Source organism: Acomys russatus, chromosome 19 (assembly GCF_903995435.1).
Source record: "Acomys russatus chromosome 19, mAcoRus1.1, whole genome shotgun sequence".
Classification (NCBI taxonomy): domain Eukaryota; kingdom Metazoa; phylum Chordata; class Mammalia; order Rodentia; family Muridae; genus Acomys; species Acomys russatus.
Window position 1 is genome coordinate 7928621 of NC_067155.1, and position 15143 is coordinate 7943763.

Sequence of the window (15143 nt, forward strand, 5' to 3'; positions counted from 1 at the left end):
AACTTCCAAATGTAGAAAACAGGATTAATAATACTAATAGGCATAAACACTCTAATCGGTAAAGAAAACCACCTCTTAAAATATTATTATTTATTCTTTTTATTTTCACCCATGTACGCAATGTGTCTTGTCTATATCCACACTATATATACTTTTCACTTTCCCCAGACCTTCTAAAACATCTCCTCGTAACATCATATATTTCTCCTAAATTTATTTATTCATTTTCTAACCTAGGAATCAAATTGGCATTTCCATATGCACATGGGTATGTGCCCGTCAAGGGGTTATGAGAAACTCAGCAGCCTCCATAGTTCAAAGAATGTGATCCTCTCTACTCTCTCTGGCAGCTCTCCACTGGCAGCAACTTCCCAGCTAGGGCTGGAGTCTCAGAACCTTCTTTCCCATCTACTCTGAAAATTTCAGCTTGCATGAGTTTGTGCAGCTTGTCACACTGCTTATACATTAATGTTTGCAACTGCAATGTCATGGTGTATAATACATGTAATCCTAATGTGGGACACTGAGTAAGGAAGATAGACTGCCCTTGAGTTCAAGGCCAGCCTGTGACGGACAGTGAACTGCAGGACAGCCTTTGATGCAGAGTGAGGTGTTGACTCAACTAATCCTCACGTAAGATTTACCATGATTTATTTGGGACTTCACTGCATACCCTTTCAACATCCATCGAAAGAATTATCTGGTTTCTGCCCATAGGTTCATTTACATATTGTGCTGTATCTATTAATTGAAGTTACACCAACCTTGCCTTTCAGGGATAAGTCACCCTGGTCATAATGTATGATAATGTATGATCTTTTTAATGCATTTCTAAGTTAAGTTTGTAAGTGTTTACTTGAGAATATTGCATCTATTTTCATCAAAGAAATTGGACTGTGGTTTTTCTCTTTACTTCATTTGGGTACAAAGACAATACTGGCTTCATAAAATGAACTTTGCTCTATCAGTTCATATTGTAGAACAAATAGTTCTTTTATTATTGTTATTTATTTGTTTACTTTACGTCCCAATCACAGCTTCTCCTGCCTCCTCTCCTACAAGTCCCTTCTTCTCATCTTAGCAACACCCCATCTACCCTCTTCCCTTTAAATCAGAAAAGAGGGGGGTTCCCATGGATATCAACTCCCATTGGTATATAAAGTCGCAGTAAGACTAGGCAGATTTTCTATTGAAGCAAGGCAGCCCAGTTAGGGTAAATGGATCTGAAGGCAGGTAGCAGTGCCAGAGACAGCCCTGCTCCTGCTGTTAGGAGTCCCACGTGAAGACCAAGCTACACGACCGTTACATATGTGCAGAGGGTAAGCCTGTCCCATGCTTGTTCTCTGGTGGGTGGTTCAGTCTCTGTGAGCCATTGTGGGCCCAGGTTAGTTGATTCTGTGGGTTTTCTTGTGATGTCCTTGACCCCTCTAGCTCTTTCAACCCTTCCTTCTCCTTTTCCTCATGATTCTTAATTACTATAAAGTCTTCCTTGAGACTTTGGTAGGATTCAGTAGTGGAACATCTGGGCTTTTCTTTCAGGGGAAGCTTTTAATAACAGGTTCAGTCTCATTGCTTACAATGGATCTGTTTAAGTTATTTACATCACCGGAGCTTAGTGTTGTTAGATGGCTACTTTTAACAATTCTTCTATTTTTTTCTGTGTTTTCCAGCTGTGTAAATAGTATGTATCATTGAAATGATTGAAATTCTGTATTTCATCACAGTCCATTGTAATGACAACCTTTTGATGTCTAACTTTTCTAATTTGCATCTCCTCCCTCTTTCATTTGGTCAGATTAGCTACAACTTTGTCAATCTTAAGTTTGGTAAAGAACAGGCAGCCTTCAAAAAAGAAACACAAACAGGCAATAACAATTTAGTAAAGTGTTCAGTATCCCTAGCCATCAAGGAAATGCAAATTAACCTACTGTGAGATACTACCTCGCCTCTGTCAGAAATGCCTGTCACCAATAAACCTGACAACAAAGGTTGGAGAGAACGGAGATAAGGAAACCTCACTCAGTATTGTGGGAGTGCAAATTAACACAACCATTGTGAAAATCAGTTTTGAGATTTCTCACAAAATAAAAATAGAACTACTCCATAACCCTTCCATTGCCCTCCTGGGAAAACACCCATAGATTACCACATCCCACGATACAGATTTTTTTTTTTGCACCCATATGAAGTTTTTGCTGCTTTATTCACCATAGCAAAGTATCAGAATCAACCAAGTTGTTCATCACAGATGATTGGATAATGAAAACTTGATAAACGCATAAAATGGAATACTACTCAGCTCCAAGTAAAGAGAAAACCACAAATCTTTCGGGAAATTGATGTCCTTTTAATGTGCACTAGTACATGAGCTTACACAGTCTCAAAAAAAAATAACATGTTCTTCCTCAAATATGGAACCCATCCAATACCATATATGTGATATATATATAATATTTATATAATACATATTTACCTGTACATGTGGGTAGGACAACATGTAAAAAAGAAAAAAGTCTAAATATAAGAGAACAAAAGGGAGCTGAATACAGGTTACAAGCACAAATTATGAAAGACGATTTAAAGTCATTGTTTTGCTAGCTCTAATTCTGTCATGGATTTTTTTGGTTTGGTGGTTGGGTAATTGAATAAAAATATATCCAAACATGGAAGTGTAAAATTCAATGTGAAACTCCATAACTTCCATTCTAACTGGTTATTCTATCTATATAGAAGTTTGGTGACCCATTCTTTGAGAAGGAGAGGGTGAGAGAGTGGACACTTGGGTAGGAGTGGGAGGGTAGGAGGGAGGGGCTGGGATCAGGCTATAAAGGGAAAAAAATAAGTTTGTTGAGTTGTATACTTTTGAGGTATGGTTAATTTTAGTGTGTGATTTTCTTTATTTCCAAAAGTGTTTTTATAATAAAGTTTAAAAATATTTCCTCACATACCCACACACAGCAGTTCTATTTATACATCTCTGCATATGTACATAATAATAATAATAACAACAATAAAATAAAGGACGCTATCAATTTGGCAGTGAGGGACATGGGAGGTGGTTAGGGGGAGATCATAGGAGGGTCCAGAGAGAAAAAGAGGGAATGGTGGAAGTGATAAAATTTTGTTTTCATTTCAAATTTATTAAAAGCAGAACCACAATGTGGTTTGGGAAGTGTGTTGGAGAATCTGTAAATGTTGTACAAGAATGTGGGTGAGTGACTAACCAACAACAGGTCCAGCTTGAGGCCCACGCCACCAGAAGAAGCCCTAACACTGCCTTGATGTCCAGCACCAGGGGCTGGATAGCCAAGAGACCATGGAGACAAAATAATTCCTAATGAGATTCCACTACACTTATAGATTGGTGCATAGCAGAATTGTCCTCAGGGAGGGTTCACCAAGCAGCTGATGAAAACAGATACAGAGACCCACAACCAAACATTAACAGGAGGATGAGGAATCTTGTGGAAAAGGGGCATGGAGGATTGTAGGCTCCAGAGGGGTCAAAGACACCACAAAGAAAACAGCACACAGAATCAATTCACGGAGATCAAAGGGGCTCACGGGGACTGAACTGACAACCAGGGAGCCTAAATGGGACTGCCTTCAGATATGTTACAGTTGTGTAAGTTGGTCTTTTTGTGGGACTCCTAACAGTGGGATCAGGAGCTATTTCTGAGTCTGTTTCCTGCTTTTAGGAGCTTTTACCCCTACTGGGTTGCATTGTCTAGCTTTAATAGAAGCTAGTCTTACTGCAACTTGATATACCATGGATGGTTGATATCCATGTAAGCCTTCATTTTTTGAAAAGTTATGGAGGAGTGGATGGGGGTTGGAGAGGGGAGGTGGGTATTAGGAGCCAATGGGAGAAGAGGAGGCAGAAAAAACTGTAGATAGGATGTAAAATCGATAATTTTTTAAAACCCCACAGCAAAAACACATCCATACACACAAATTGAATACAAAATAAATGAGCCAGGCCATAGTAGTGGTGTATTCATTTAATCCCAGCACTTGGGAGGCAGAGGCAGGTGGATCTCTGAGTTGTAGAACAGCCTGGTGTTCAGAGTAAGTTACAGGAAATCCAGGGCTACATAGAGACACTCTGTCTCAACAACAATAATAATAATAATAATAATAATAATAAATAATGAGTGAAGAGGACTCATAAGTAAGATGGAAGTCCAAAATCTGCCTCCCTGAGTCATGGATAAAAGACCCGGTGAGTTTTAGGACACCCACATTTTCTTATAATACTGTGAGCTCCAATATGTAGTATGTATGTGTAATACCTCCTTGAAGATTGTTTTCTTCATTAATTTAGAATAGTCTTCTTTGTCTGTTAGTACCAGTCTGGGTTTGAAATCTGCTTAATTGACACCAGTACAAATGCACCAGCCTGTTTTACAACTTCTCTTCATTTGACAAGCTGACTTTCAACCTTTCATTATCACTCTGCGTCTATGCCAATGACAAGTGTTTCTCAGAGACAACAAGCAGTTGGATCCTGGCTTTTACTCCAGTCAGGTCAACTGCATCTCTATACTAAAGACATAGTAAGCTAAATTTGTGAGACTCAGAAAAAAATACGATACCACATGGGTTTTTTTTTTATATATGGAACTTAGATGTGTGCAGGTACATATGTGAGTGAGTGTGTGTGTGTGTGTGTGTGTGTGTGTGTGTTCCATGTGCCTTGTGTGAATATACATGTATGTATGTGCATGTGGCTTTGTCTATGAGTATGTGTTCAGTTGTGGTATATGTGTGTGTGTGCCTTCTATTAGTATGCATGTGTTATTGTGTGTTTGTGTGTTTGCGTATTGTGTGTTTTTGTGTAGATGGGGATGTGATGTACGGTCTGTGTGGTTTCTGTGAGTATGCACATGTGTATGTGTGCTTGTGTGTATGGTTTTGGGTGTGGTATGTGTGTATGTGCGTGTGTGTTCATATCAGAGAGGAGACAATGGCATGGGAAAAGATTTTCTTAAGGGAAAGAAGAAAGTCAAGGAGGAGGGTTACGGGATATATGTTACATGAAAGCAGAAGGGATTCCTTGAGAACCTACAGGCCATTCTATCCAGGGAGGCAGGCAGGCTGACTGCATATCTTCACATCTCCCTCTCTGCTCCTCCAAATCCAACCAACCATTTTCAACCATCTGCTACAGCCTCACTTCTACACCCCACTGCCCACATCTCCAGTGGACCACACACATCACTTCTTCCTAGCCTTTCTCCCACTTATTGCTTTAAACCAGCAAACAAGGAAACAGACCAAGGAAACAGGTAGGCTAACTACAGATCTTCACCTCTACCATTCCTCTAAATCCTGTCCCCACCACCCAAGCTCATCCCCAGCTCTGCAGCAAACACTGCAGCCTCCCTTCCCTCCTTCTCCCATCTCCAGTAGATCGCACAGCTCTTCCCCTCTAATACCCCCTTTCCCTACACAATACTTTTTTTTAGTATCTTTTTTTATTATTATTAATTTATTCTTGTTACATCTCAATGTTTATCCCATCCCTTGTATCCTCCCATTCCTCCCCCCCCCCCCCCATTTTCCGATTATTCCCGTCTCCTATGACTGTTCCTGGGGGGGATTGCCTCCCCCTGTATATTCTCATAGGGTATCAAGTCTCTTCTTTGCTACCTGTTGTCCTTCCTCTGAGTGCCACCAGGTCTCCCCCTCCAGGGGACATGGTCAAATGTGAGGCACCAGAGTACGTGAGAAAGTCATATCACACTCTCCACTCAACTGTGGAGAATATTCTGACCATTGGCTAGATCTGGGAAGGGGTTTAAAGTTTACCTCCTGTATTGTCCTTGGCTGGTGCCTTAGTTTGAGCGGGACCCTGGGCCCAAATCTGCCTATCATATTGTTCTACTTGTAGATTTCTAGGACCCTCTGTATCCTTTTATTTTGCTATTCTCCCATGCGTCTTTCATTTAGAGTCCCAATAGGATGCCTTCCCCTCTGTCCCAGTTTCCTGGTAAGTGAAGGCTTTCGTGGGACATGCCCCTTGGGCTAGTATGCAGATATAAGTGAGTATATACCATTTGATTCTTTCTGGTTCTGGGTTAACTCACTCATTATGATCATTTCTAACTCAATCCATTTATCCACAAATTTCGTGGAATTCCTTGTTTTTAATAGCTGAGTAGTATTCCATAGTGTATATGTACCACAGTTTCTTTATCCACTCTTCTATTGAGGGACACTTAGGCTGTTTCCATGTTCTGGCTATTATGAATAAGGCTGCTATGAACATGGTTGAGCAAATTTTCTTGTTGTGTCTGGAGCATCTTCTGGGTATATTCCAAGGAGTGGAATAGCTGGGTCTTGAGGAAGCCCTATTCCCATTTTTCTGAGATAGCACCAGATAGATTTCCAAAGTGGCTGTACTAGTTTGCATTCCCACCAGCAATGAAGGAGTGTTCCTCTCTCCCCACATCCTTGCCAGCATGTGGTGTCGCTTGAGTTTTTGATCTTAGCCATTCTGATGGGTGTAAGATGGAATCTCAGAGTTGTTTTGATTTGCATTTCCCTGATGACTAAGGAGGTTGAGCATTTCTTTAAGTGTTTCTCAGCCATTTGATACTCCTCTATTGAGAATTCTCTGTTTAGTTCCAAGCCCCATTTCTCAATGGGGTTATTCGGTTTGGTGGTGTTTAATTTCTTCAGTTCTTTATATATTTTGGATGTTAGACCTTTGTCAGATGTAGGGTTGGTGAAGATGTTTTCCCAGTCTGTAGGCTGTCTCTTTGTTCTCTTGACAGTGTCTCCTGCCTTACAGAAGCTTCTCAGCCTCATGAGGTCCCATTTATTAATGGTTGACATTAAGGCCTGGGCCGTTGGTGTTCTGTTCAGGAAGTTATCTCCTGTGCCAATATGTTCCAGGCTCTTTCCCACTTTTTCCTCTAAGTGGCTAACTGTCTCTGGTTTTATGTTGAGGTCTTTAATCCACTTGGATTTGAGTTTTGTGCAAGTTGACAAATATGGATCCAGTTTCATTTTTTTACACATAGACCTCCAGTTAGACCAGCACCATTTGTTGAAGATGCTATCCTTTTTCCATTGAATGGATTTGGCTTCTTTGTCAAAAATCAAGTGACCATATGTGTGTGCATTCATATCTGGGTCTTCGATTCGATTCCACTGATCAACCAGCCTGTTGTTGTGCCAGTACCATGCTGTTTTAATTACTATTGCTTTATAGTATAGTTTGAGATCAGGTATGGAGATTCCTCCGGAGCACCTTTTATTGTACAAGATTGTTTTAGCTATTCTGGGTTTTTTGTTTTTCCATATAAAGTTCAGAATTGAACTTTCAATGTCTTTAAAAAATTGTGTAGGTATTTTGATAGGGATTGCATTGAATCTGTAGATTGCTTTTGGTAGGATGGCCATTTTTACTATGTTAATTCTCCCGATCCATGAGCAAGGAAGATCATGCCATCTTCTCAGGTCATCGTCAATCTCTTTCTTCAGAGTTTTGAAATTTTTTTCATACAAGTCCTTCACTTGCTTAGTTAGGGTAACTCCTAGATATTTTATATTGCTTGTGGCTAATGTGAAGGGTGTGGTTTTCCTAATTTCTTCCTCTGCAAGCTTGTCATTTGTGTATAGGAAGGCTACAGACTTTTTTGAGTTAATGTTGTATCCAGCCAATTTGCTGAAGGTGTTTATCAGCTTTAGGAGTTCTCTGGTGGAATTTTGAGGGTCACTTATGTACACTATCATATCATCTGCAAATAGGGATAACTTGACTTCCTCCTTTCCCATTTGGATACCCTTGATCTCCTTTTGTTGTCTTATTGCTCTGGCTAGAACTTCGAGTACTATATTGAAGAGATATGGAGAGAGTGGGCAGCCTTGCCTTGTTCCCGATTTTAGAGGAATTTCCTTGAGTATCTCACCATTTACTTTGATTTTGGCTATTGGCTTGCTGTATATAGCCTTTATTATGTTGAGGAAAGTGCCTTGTATCCCCGATCTCTCTAAAACTTTAAACATGAGTGGGTGTTGAATTTTATCAAATGCTTTCTCTGCATCCAAGGAAATGATCATGTGGTTTTTTATTTTCAGTTTGTTTATATGGTGGATTACATTGATGGATTTCCGTATATTAAACCATCCCTGCATGCCTGGAATGAAGCCTACTTGGTCATGATGAATGATATCTTTGATGTGTTCCTGTATTTGTTTTGCAAGTATTTTATTTAGTCTTTTTGCATCTATGTTCATAAGAGAAATTGGTCTGAAATTCTCTTTCTTTGTTGAGTCTTTGTGAGGTTTCGGTATCAATGAGACTATGGCCTGATAGAATGAATTTGGTAATTTACCATCCATTTCTATCTTTTGGAGTAGCTTGAAGAGTATCGGTATTAGCTCGCCCTTAAAGGTCTGGTAGAATTCTGCACTGAAACCATCTGGCCCTGGGCTTTTTTTGGTTGGGAGACCATCGATGATTGCTTCTATTTCTGTAGGGGAAATGGGACTATTTAGCTTGTTTATCTGTTCTTCATTCAACTTTGGCAAGTGAAATTGTTCAAGAAAATCGTCCATTTCCCTTAGATTTTCAAATTTTGTGGCGTATATGCCTTCAAAGTAGGATCTTATGATTCTTTGAATTTCTTCAGTGTCTGTTGTTATGTCTCCCTTTTCATTTCTGATTTTGTTGATTTCAATACTGTCTCTCTGCCTTTTAGTTAGTTTGGCTAATGGTCTGTCTATCTTGTTGATTTTCTCAAAGAACCAGCTTTTGGTTTTGCTGATTCTTTGGACTGTTTTCTTAGTTTCTAATTTGTTAATTTCAGCCCTGAGTTTGATTATTTCCAGGCGTCTACTCTTCTTGGGTGTTTCTGCTTCTTTTTTTTCTAGGGCTTCCAGTTGTGTTGTTAAGATGCTTATGTGCGATGTTTCCAATTTCTTTTTAAAGGCACTTAGTGCTATGAATTTTCCTCTTAGCACTGCTTTCAATGTATCCCACAAATTTGGGTATGTTGTTTCTTCATTTTCATTGAATTTCAGAAACTCCTTGATTTCTTTCTTTATTTCTTCCCTGACCCAGGTGTCATTTAGCAGAGAGTTGTTTAGTTTCCACATACGTGTAGGCTTTTTGTTATTTCTGTTGTTGTTGAATTGCAGCCTAAGAGCATGGTGATCTGATAGGATACAAGGTATTATTTCAATCCTCTTGTATCTATTGAGGCTTGCTTTGTGACCTACAATGTGATCAATTTTGGAGAAGGTTCCAGGGGTGCAGAGAAGAAGGTGTATTCTTTTTTGTTTGGGTGAAAGGTTCTATAGATATCTGTTATATCCATTTGACCCATGTCATTGGTTAATGATGTTATTTCTTGGCTTAGTTTCTGTTTCAATGACTTATCCTTCAGTAAGAGTGGGGTGTTGAAGTCTCCCACTATTATTGTGTGGGGATCGATGCCTACACAATACTTTATCACAGACCCCACAGGCCACACTAGCCAGTTAAGCAAATAGGCTAACTATAAATCTTCATCTGTATCTCAAGGTCCAATCCCCTAGTCTCATCCTCAGATCTGTAGTAGACCTTCTGCTGTGGCCTCCCCTCACTCTCTGCCCCATTCCCAGAGAATTGAGCAGACACTGATAGAATCCCCTGTGTCCCTCCCTTATATGGAATCCTTTACCTCCCCGAGCCCATCCCCATGCCTGAGTGTCAACTGCCAATACCCAAAAATGTATTTTACCTGGAACCCCAGGTAGCCACATATACCAGGGTCCCAGAAGAATTTCCTACCAGGCATGATGCAGCCACCAGACTCTAAGAACCAGAGAAGAAACAAAAAACAAAATATCCACTCAACGAACACAAGACCAGATACCATCCCCTAGAGATACCATCTTTGCATTCCCAGGAGCCTCAACATAAAAACACAATCAAGAAACACAAGGAAGTATGTCTCCATTTGAGGCCTACAACAGTACCACCGCAGGCCATGAGCACTGCAGCAGAGCTGAAGCACAGAAGAAGATTCAAACCAGCCTGTATGAATATGGTGGAAGTCCTTAAAGAGGAAATGTATAAATCCCTTAAATAAACCCAACAAAACACAAAGAGGAAATGGTAGGAACGATTAAAATAGCTCAAGGCCTAAAATGGGAAAAGAATCAATAAAAAAAACATACTGAGGAAAATCTGAAAATAAAAATTTTAGGAGCTCTAAAAGGAAGTTCAGAGGCAAGCCTCACCGACAAAATAAACAAGATAGAAGAAAGAATCTCGGGCATTGAAGACATGATTTTTTAAAAACAAAAATATACCTCAGTCAAAAAAAATATTGAAACTAAAACAATCCTGGAACAAACATCAAGAGAATCAGGCACACTATCAAAAGACCGAATCAACAAATAACAGAAACAGAGGATGGGGGGAAACTCAAATCAAACTAAAAAAAATGATAGAAGAAAATTTCCCTACCTAAATAAAAAGATGCCTATGAAGGTATAAGTAACGTACAGAACCCAAAGACACTGCACCTAAAGAGAAAGTCCCATCAGCAAATAATGATCAAAACATTAAACATACAGAATGAATAAAGAATATTCAAAGTTCCAAGGGGAGAAAGACCACATAGAATATAAAGGCAGACCTTCCAGAATTATACCTGATATCTCAATGGAGACATTGAAAACCAAAAGGGCCTGTAGATATGTGCTCAGACTGTACAGATGTGCTCAGACTACACAGATGTGCTCAGACTGTACAGATGTGCTCAGACTGTACAGATGTGCTCAGACTGTACAGATGTGCTCAGACTACACAGATGTGCTCAGACTGTACAGATGTGCTCAGACTGTACAGATGTGCTCAGACTGTACAGATGTGCTCAGACTACACAGATGTGCTCAGACTGTACAGATGTGCTCAGACTGTACAGATTTGCTCAGACTACACAGATGTGCTCAGACTGTACAGATGTGCTCAGACTACACAGATGTGCTCAGACTGTACAGATGTGCTCAGACTACACAGATGTGCTCAGACTGTACAGATGTGCTCAGACTCTAAGAGGCCACAGAGGACAGCCCAAACACTATGCTCAGCAAAACTTTCCAACAGCATAGATGAAGAAAACAACACACTCCATGGGAAAGACAAATTTGAACTATAGCTATGTATAAGTTCATCCCTACTGAAGGTGCTAGAAAGAAAACATCAACCAAAAGAGGTTAAACACATCCAAGAAACCACGGGGAAAAAATAATACCAGACTAACAAACAAAAAGGAAAAGCACACACATTCACATGCACACATGGATGTAAGCACACATACAACAACAGCAACAACCAAATAACAGGAATCAACAAATACTGTCACTGATGCCTCTCAACATCAATGCTCTAAAGAAAAGAAAAACAGACTGACAGTAGATAAAAAAAAAAAAACAGGCTCCATCCTTCTCCTGTATACAAGAAATATACCTTATCATTCAAGATAGACATTACCTCACGGTAAAAGGATGGTAAAGTTATTCCAAGCAAATGGGCCTAAGAAGCAAGCTGGTGAACTCATTCTAATATCTGACAAGATTACTTTTTTTTAAAAAAGCTAATATGAAGAGGTAAGGAAGGACATCATCAGAGAAAAATTCAAGCAAGAGCACATGGCAATCCTTAGGATCTGGGCACCAGACACTATGCACTCAAGCTTATAAAAGAAACATTACTACAGCTTAAATTACATACTGACCATCACATCGTGAGAGTGGAGGCTTCACTACCCGGCTCTTGCCAATAGACAGGTCATCCAGACAAAATCTAAACAGAGAAATGCTGGAGCTAACAGATACCTATAGAACACTTTACACCAACACAAAAGAATATATCTTTTTCTCTGTACCTCATGGAAATTTCTCCACCACATACTTGGTCACAAAACAAATGGCAACGGATGCAAGAAAATTGAAATAAAACCCTGCAGCTTATTAGATCATCATGAATTAAAGTTGTATAGCAACAACAACAGAAAACTCACAAACTCATGGAAGCTGAAAAACTCACTACTAAATTTTTTAAAACAGGGCAAGACAAATTAATAAAGAAATTAAAGTCTTCCTAGAACTTAATGAAAATGAATACACAACATACCCAAATTTAAGGGACTCAATGAAGGCAACTGTGACAGGCAAGTTCATAAAAATAAGTGCCTACATTTTTCTTAATGGAAAGATCCCATATTAGTAATTTAACAGCACTCCTGAAAGCTATGGAACAAAAAGAAGGTAGTAGACTGAAAGAAATAACAGAACTCAGGAGTGAATCATACAATTCTTTTCATAAAAAAAAAATAAAGAACCAATGAAACAAAGAGTTGGTTCTTTGAGGAAATAAATAAGATCGACAACAAACCATTATCCACATTAACTAAAAGGTAGAGAAAGAAGATCCAAATTAACAAAAATTAGAAATCAAAATAAGGGCATAGAAACAGACACTGGTTAAATACAGGAAATCATATGAACACATTTTTTAAGAAGTGTGCTACAACACACTGGAAACTCTAAAAGAAACTGATGATTTTCTTGATACACACCACTTACCAAATCAAGATCGGGTAAACAATTTAAACAGACCTGTAATGAAATTAATGACCCTAATGAAGTTGAAGCAGTCATTAAAAGTCTTCCAATCAAAAAGACCAGGGCAAGGTGATTTTACTACAGATTCCTACCAGATTATCAAAGCAGAGTTAACACCAAAATATTAAACAAAATAGAAACAGAATAAACAGGGGGACACAGGGAAAATGGAGGGAGGGTGGGACTGGGAGGAGAGGAGGGAAGGAGTTACGATTGGGATATAAACTGAATAAATTAATTTCTTAAAATGACATCCTGCAAGATGTGCTGGGACAATAGCAGCACAGAACTTGTGGGAGTAGTCTAATTTGAGGCCCACAACACAAGAGGGAGCCCACACCCTCACGGCCTGGAAGGCCAGGGACTAGAGACTGGATTGCCCAGACACCTACAGTAGAGCCAAACATAGCAGGCAAGAAAAAAAAATAATGAAATGATTCCTAATGGTATTCTGCTGTACTCATAGACCAGCGCCTTGGCCAGTCCTTATCAGAGAGGCTTTCTCTGGCAAAAGGTGAGGAAAAAGTAATTTTTTAAAAGTGTCACCATGTAACTCACAGGTAAATGAGTGGAACTAAAAAAAATATCACCCTGAGTGGAGTCATTCAGAGAGAAAGACAAATACAGTATTATTTGGTTATATGGGTATATTAGTTGTTAAGTCAATGATAAACTAGCTACTATCAGTAGAACAACAGACATTAGGTATAGAGTAAGAGACTAGGGGGTAGAGCTGGACGGTGTTAGGGAAGGGAAGAGGAATGGATAGGTAGTTATGGGTTGATGGGTGACTGGAATGGGAACTCACGGATATCCACCTGCCTCTGCTTCCCGACGTCTGGGATTACAGACATTTGCCCTGGTGCCCAGTTTTACTGATGGCCTGGGTTTTGAGTTGTGGCTCCTGAGCTAAATAAATACAGCAGACTCCTGTTTCTAATACCTCAAAAGGTGGCCAAAAAAAATTGTTAGAGATGTAATTAGTCCTTCTAAGGTTAACTGTGTGGAACCGGGAACGCATGAAGACTGTAGAGTGATAATCAAGGGGTTAAGTAGCTGCAAGGAAAACGGGCGATGGCAGAGATTTTCAGCAAACCAGGAGCCAGGGGTGCCCTGAGGAGGGAGCCTGACTCTGCTGACCCCTGACCTGGAACCTCGAGACTCACAGAGTATGAGGTGATACAATTCTTAAGAGTTTTTGGTGTTATTGGAGTTGCTTGGCTTGAGGTAGAGTGTCTAGTACTGTGGGCTAGCTGCAAAACTCACTGCATAGCCAAGGATGGCTCTGAACTTCTAATCCCCCTGCTTTCAGCTCCCAGGTTTTGGTTGCAGGTGTGCACCACCGCACCTGATTTTCTGTGCTGCTAAGGATCGAACCCTGGGTTGTGGACATGCTAGGCAAGCACGCTAGCAGTGAAGCCACATCCTTAACTTTCTGTAGTCATAAACCACTTAGTTTATGTCATTTTGCTATAGAGACCCCCTGCAAATTTACCACAAGGTTCACCACAAGTGATCCAAGGTTTATGTCTGAAAATAAAAACGCTGTTTTTCACAACCACAGTATGTCAATGTCAGAGCATGAACAGTAACAGCATACTGCTGTCAGACACAATGATTTTTGTTGTTGTTTTGTTTTTCAGGACAGGGTTTCTCTGTGTAGCCCTGGCTGACTGGGACTCACTTTGTAGAGCAGGTTGACCTGGAACTCACAGAGAACCACCTGCCTCTGCCTCCCAAGTGCAGGGGTTAAAGGCCGTGCGCCACCACACCTGGCCCAACATAAAAACTTTAATGTTTAGCCTGGCGTGATGGCACATGCCCTTGGTCCCAGCACTAAAACCGAATAAAATAATAATGAGTGACAAAAAGGACAAAGTCAGTAGATTCTTTGAGAGGCCACAAAACATCTAATTAAAAATAAATATAAATAAATAAGAAAGCAGACATAGTGTCACATGACAAACATCATCCCCACGCTCAGGAAGCACAGTAGGCTCTGTGAGATCAAGACCAGGCTGCTCTCCAGAGCCAGTTCCAGGACATCCAGGACTGTACAAGAAACCGTTTTTCAAAAAAAGAAACTAAGAAGAGTTGGGGTGGTAGAGCCTTTCTTTCACCTTAGGAGAGGCAGGCTGTTCTCTGAGTTCTAGGTCCACTGGGTGAGGACAGCTGGGTCTACAGGTTCAGTTCCAGTATAGCCAGGTCTACACGGGGAGACCCCGTCTCTAAAAACCAAAAACAAATGAGCAAACTCGCTTAATGTTCTATTGTTTTTATGTGTCTGGATGTGTTTTTGTAAGAGATTCTATGTTAAAAATATGTTAACACTTCTTTTTTTGTTTGTTTTTTATGTACTTTTTTAAAAAATCTGTTCACTTTATATCCCAGTTGTAGCCCCCTCCCTTGTCACGTACAGCTCACACCCTCAGAAATGGGGATATTAAATGGTTTCTTGCCTTCAGAATATGCTAGGACAATGGTGGCACAAACTTTGTGGGACTAACTAAGCAATA